The sequence below is a fragment of the Ambystoma mexicanum genome, chromosome 3p, assembly GCF_040938575.1.
Source record: "Ambystoma mexicanum isolate Mex_15411 chromosome 3p, UKY_AmexF1_1, whole genome shotgun sequence".
Lineage (NCBI taxonomy): Eukaryota > Metazoa > Chordata > Amphibia > Caudata > Ambystomatidae > Ambystoma > Ambystoma mexicanum.
In genome coordinates, this window is record NC_090925.1 from 888,838,404 (window position 1) to 888,844,570 (window position 6,167).

At 48.0% G+C, this 6,167-nt stretch overlaps 1 long non-coding RNA gene across 2 annotated transcripts in view; it reads left to right on the top strand.

The window, feature by feature from the left end:
• LOC138581068 (uncharacterized) overlaps positions 1-5,945 on the top strand; it is a 297,626-nt gene extending 291,681 nt beyond the window's left edge. For both annotated transcript variants that reach the window (XR_011304415.1, XR_011304416.1), the window contains exon 4: positions 5,810-5,945. This is a non-coding gene — a long non-coding RNA (uncharacterized lncRNA). The remainder of the gene's footprint in view (positions 1-5,809) is intronic.
• The last annotated feature ends 222 nt before the right edge of the window (positions 5,946-6,167 follow it).

Genomic DNA, 6,167 nt, shown 5'->3' on the forward strand with positions numbered 1-6,167 from the left:
TGAACCCCATACGTACAGAAGAAAGGAGAGAGTCCTGTGGCAGAATGCCTGGTATTGTTGTAAGAGAACTCCGCAGTAGGAAGCAAAGAGACCCAGTTGTCTTGATGTTGAGTAATGTAGCACCGTAAGTATTGTTCCAGGGTTGCGTTGAGGCGTTCCGTCTGACCATTAGACTCCAGGTGAAACCCCGAAGACAGAGCTCTTTCAATGCCCAACCGATTGCACAAGGCAGTCCAAAACTTTGAGATATACTGACTTCCCCGATCCGATACAATCTTATCGGGAAGACCATGTAGCTTAAAGACGTCCCGAGAAAAGACCTCTGCCATTTTGGCAGCACTGGGAAGACCTGGAAGAGGGGAGAAGTGTGCCATCTTGGAAAAAGCATCCACCGTAACCATAATGCAAGTACAGGATTCTGAGACAGGCAGATCGACAATGAAATCGGTGGAGATCAGTCCCCATGGACGAGCAGGAAGTTCGACTTGAGTCAACAGACCCAACGGTTTCCCCAGGCGATACTTGGCTCTGGCACAAATCGGACAGGTTTTGACATACTCGTGGATTTCCTTCTTAGCGGTAGGCCAAAGAAACGTTCTAGAGAGGAGTTCAAAGGTGTTATCTGCCCCTCTATGGCCAGCCGAGCAAGAGTCATGACTCCACTTCAGGATCTTAGTGCATAGAGGACCCTCAGGAATGTACAATTTCTTTTTGTAGAAAAGCCAGCCCCCTTTTTGTTGAAAAGGAGAGGTAGGGCGTAAGGGTAGTTGAGGCATCTCCTGCACTAGGGCTGTCTTCACCTCTTGGAGGAAAGATCTGATGCAAGCCAGAATTTGATTTCGGTTAAACATGGACTCTTTCTTGATCGCCGTGTGCTCTTTAGTGGAGTCTTTGCGTGACAAGGCGTCTGCCAAACTGTTCTGAGATCCAGGGATATACGTGACTTGGAACTCGAACTGTGCAAAAAGGTGTGCCCACCTGGCCTGCCTGGAATTAGAACACTCCAACTGTTGTAGAACCTTGAGATTCTTATGATCAGTTCTGATCAGAAATTGATGTCTGTCCCCTAATAGCAGATGGCGCCACTCTTCACAGGCGAGTTTCATGGCCAGTAGGTCCTTTTCCAGTACTGAATAACTGAGCTGACTGGGAGAAAGAGTTTTTGACAAGTACGCCACTGGATGTTCTACACCCTGTATGGCCTGGAGAAGAACGGCTCCTACCGCGACCGCTGATGCGTCCGTTTCCAGAATAAATGGCCGTGTTTGATCTGGGTGCTGGAGAATGGGAGCAGAACAAAAAAAGGCTTTTGAGATAACCAAAACTCTTACCGGCCTCGTCTGACCGGATAAACGGAACTGCCTCCTTCTTGAGAAGTCGCGTAATCGGGTACACCACCTCCGAAAAATTAGAGATGAATCTTCGGTAGTAGTTTGCTAATCCCAAGAATCTTTGGACTTCTCGAACCGAAGTAGGAGCGGGCCAATCGAGAATGGCGTCCACCTTGGTTTGGTCCATGGCAACCCCTTCTTCGGAAAGAATGAATCCGAGATAATGTACCGAGGACACTGCGAACTTGCATTTCTCGGCCTTGACCAGCAGCTGATTCTCCTGGAGACGAGACAGAACTTGGGTGAGGTGTTTGATATGCTCCTTCATGTTAGGTGAAAAAACCAGGATGTCGTCAAGGTATATTATGACTGAGACCGACAGCAGATCTGAGAACATCCTGTCCATGAATCTCTGGAACGCCGCCGGTGCGTTCACCAACCCGAACGGCATCACCCTATACTCAAAAAGACCGTATGGGGTGAGAAAGGCTGTCTTCCATTCGTCCCCTTCTGTTATGCGGAGCAGATTATATGCATTCCTGAGATCTAACTTGGTGAAAATCCGAGCCCCCTGTACCGCCTCAATGATGTCGGTTATGAGTGGCATCGGATACCGATCACGAATCGTGACCTTATTAAGACCCCGGTAATCTATACAGGGTCTGAGATCGTGGTGTCTTTCTTCTTGATGAAGAATAGGGAGGCACCAGCGGGAGACTTCGAAGGTCGGATAAGACCATTCTCCAAGTTGGTGTCCAGATAGCTCCTTAGTACCTTCTTTTCGGGCTGAGAACGAGAGAACATTCGCCCAAATGGAACCAGGGCATTGGGTTCGAGATCGATTGAGCAGTCTTCTGGCCGATGAGGAGGTAGTCGAGCGTGAAGGTTCTCTTAGAACACCCCAGAAAATTCAGCACAAAAATTTGGAAGAGCGTGAATCCCCTTATGATCATTGGAGAGAACCCTGACCGACTGCTGATCTTCCCTGGCTTCGAGCGGAAGACAGTTGGCAGAACAGTAGGAGGAACAAAAGCTCAGTTGGTTTTCAGTCCAGTTGATGCGAGGATTATGCCTGCGAAGCCAAGAAACGCCTAGGATAATGGGGAAATGCGCGGCTCTAATGATGTCGAATTGAAGTACCTCGGTGTGTCGGTTGATAACCAAAGAGAGTTGCTCTGTGGTATGGGTGATAAGTCCGGAAGACAAAGGTGTACCGTCGACTCCTTCCACCTTCTGACCTTCCTTCCGGGCTATCCGTGTTAGACCGATCTTATCTGCCCACAGAGTGTCCACGAAGTTTCCTGCCGCTCCGCAATCCAGTAAGGCCAGTGTTTCCACCGGTATACCCTTGAGGTTCAGTATGACTGACAGAACCATCAATCTGGAATCATTTTGGGATTCTGATGCCGACACTGAAAGAGTAACATAGGGACGATGAAGAAGATTTGAAGTCCCCCGGACACCGGTCCCTATTGGCGCCGAGGGTAATCGTTTCCCGCCTTCTTTTCTGGTAATTCAGAGTAGTCTTTAAGGACATGTTGGTCAGACCCACAGTATGCGCACAGTCCTTTCTCTCTTCTTCATCGTCTTTCAGCAGATGACAGAGGTGCCCTTGTGGCTCCGATTTGCATCGGTTTGTCGGCCGGGTTAGAAGAGAAGCGTCCAGAGGAAGAGTGTGAAGGGGGTTCTACTGGAATTCCCGATCCTCTTTGTTTCCGGCGTTCTGCTCTTCTCTCTTGGAGACGGTACTCGATGTGAAGAGCAGCAGCGAGTAGGTCTGAAAAAGTGGGAGAGCGTGGAGATCTGGCTAGCTCATCCTTGATCTCCTCTCTTAGACCTCTCCTGAATACAGCATACTGCGCCTGTTCGGGCCATCCCGCCCCTGCGGCCAGTGTCTTGAAGGAGGAGATGTATGACAGTACATCTAGAGTACCTTGTCTTACGTCCAGCAAATCTTCACACGCGGTAAAAGATAGTTCGGGACGTTCAAAGGTCTGTTTCAGTAGGTTTTGGAACCCAGAGAAGTCCTGCAGGATGGCATTACCACTTGTCACTAATGGAGTGACCCAGGTCAACGCGTTCCCTGTCATATTAGAGATAAGAAACCCCACTCTGGCTTGGTTCGTAGAAAACGTATGAGGTCTGAAGGTGAAGTAAATGGTACAGGCCTCTAAGAATTATTTCACTCGCTTAGGGGAACCATCGAATTTCCCTGAAGAAACGGCCATAGGGGGTAGTTCCGGAGGGTGGGAGGGTTCCCTGGCTGCTACCATCTGTTTAAGGAGGGCGTTCTCAGTCTTAACCCCCTGTAATTCCAGTCACATTGCTTGGAAAGCCTTCCATAGCTCCCTGACTTGTTCTTCGGCTGACATCTTGATAACTTTTGGCGTTTCAATCTGTGACTGTTTATGCTGTCGAACCCCTTTGTCCACCCGTACCTCCACACTCTCCTCACCTGAACCTTCGGAGTTGTCTGAGTCCAGTAGGTTCCGCCGGCTAAGGTAATCCCTTCCTTTTTTTAGTGGCACTTGCCTGCCTCGGAGAGCAGCCACAGTGACCGCTGACTGGACAGCTGTCCCGGAACTCCTCTTCCGGGAACAAGCCGGAACAAAAGGGAAAAACCCACACGGGGGAGAAAAAACCCTTTGCGAGGAGATAGATGGTAGGTGAGTAGGCGAAGATCCAAGGCAACTTGTTGGCAGGATGATGTGCCGAAATCCACAGGAGAGATCTCAATAAAGTAAATCCAACAAGGGAATAGGCTCCGGTGACTGAGGAGAATGCTGCCGGTGAGTATAGAATCCCTGCGAGGAAGGGAATAGCCAGCTGAGGGAGGAAGGCAGCAGCGGAGCAAAACAGGGCCCAGAGGGACATGGCCCAGAAGGAGGGAGCAATAAACACCAGAGAAGAAAAGAGAAGGAAGGAAGAGAAAACTGGAGGACCGCTAGGGTGAAGAACGCGGCAAAGAGGGAAAACCCGCCGCGAAGCAGCGACCAAGAGAAGGATAGTCAGCTAGAAAAACCACCGAAGGATCAGCGGAAGAGAAAGGGAGAAGGGAGAGCCACTGCCGGACGAACCGACAGACAGACAGGGAGGAAAGCAGAAACCCGTTCCGCAAGAAAAGCAAAAAAAGCCGGCACCAATACCGCCGCAACGCCGAGGCGAGCAGAGGATAGCAGGAGGAGCCAAGAAAATAAAGCAAAGGAACCAAGGTAGCTGGAGTGAGAACCAGCGAGGTTGAAACGCAGCGACTGCCGGGAGTGGGGAGCAGATAACTTCCGGCAGTCCTGCGACCGGCCAATGGGCCGATACCAAACACAAATAAGGGACTACCATCCCTACCTGCCGGGTTGCAGTTTCCAACGTGGAAGGAGCCGCCACCCGCGGCAGCGATTGCGGATGACAATTTGTTAAACATGGATTTGCGGGCAGAATGGCGCACAAATCCCCGTTTTTTCGACGCAAATAATTCCATGAATCCGCCCCATAAATTGAAAGACACCCATGGTCTCTAGAACACAATAAATGATCCTCCAAAAAACGTATTAGGATATATTTTGCAATTAATCCCAAAACCAAAGTTACATGAGTAATCTTTATACCACGGGAAGGAGCCATATTGTTTATTTTGATTCAGATGATTCTAACCCATGATGCCTTGATAAAGCTCCCCCAAAAACGTGTTCACAGAGATCACTGGAATGTTTTATTTCTCCACTTAGTCATCCTTCCCAACATGTTCTAGGACCAATGTAAATATCTAAACAAATTCCAGCCCAAGAATAGGTGGGAAAGTGCTGGATAAAGGGAGGAAAAAAAACCATTTGGCCTCATTACAAGGATGGCACTGATGCAAACAAAATGGCGTTTAAGGGACTGTAATTCCGTTAAAATTCTGCAGCAAAGAGCTGGAAGTAAATCATCCACCTTACCACCAAAAATCGCAAGATTTACCACGTGGAATTACTGCTCCTGGCGCATCAGCAATACATCCCTGTGGAGTCCAACAGACTCTAAAAATGGGCACTAACACCACCGTACCCCCACTTGTAAGCCTATGGTAAGTCCACGGGAGAGCGAGTCGTGATAATGTGGCACTAACGGTAACCGATCTAGGTGGTAAAATGAGCAGATTTACTGCCAAACATGTAACAAGGCCCAATTCTCTACCCAACATGTTTTTTTTTACTGCCGATCCAATCACCGGATACCACAGTGTGTTATTTCTATTGGTAAATAGTGTACATGTGATCAGTAGGGGTAGCAGTTTTCGCTTTATGTTGAAAATGTTAAATGTTTATAAATGCGTACAGTTTTTTAAAATGTTGGTGCAAGTCTTAATATAATAATTGAGCCAGTGCATGCTTGTCACAAGATTTCCTCACTCGTACACATTATTTCATGCTTTTTATGTGTTCTATTGATATTCACTAATTGTCATTTATTTTTACTTCTTAATGGCAATTTTCGAAACATAGTTTGTAAGGGAATCCAGGACAAGAAGTAGCACGGAAAACAAGGCTGGATGGGTGACTTACACGTGACCCGGACTCGTGGACAACTCTGCTTCAGGACATGCAAAAAGTTAATTGGGACAATATACTGCAAAGAAAAATGAAGGCACAGACACATTTCAACATTAACTGACTTCAAACTCTAGTAGCAAAGTCAGCTCCTCTGCCAATGAAGAACTGGAAAAACAATGGCTGTCAAGCACACAGCATGACAGCCTTCATCCAGCACACCAGAGAGGTTTCCCACTCTACCATTAGCATGCCCTGGAGGAATGGGATTTCATAATAACAATATTTACTATGTATATAGAGCACACCACAG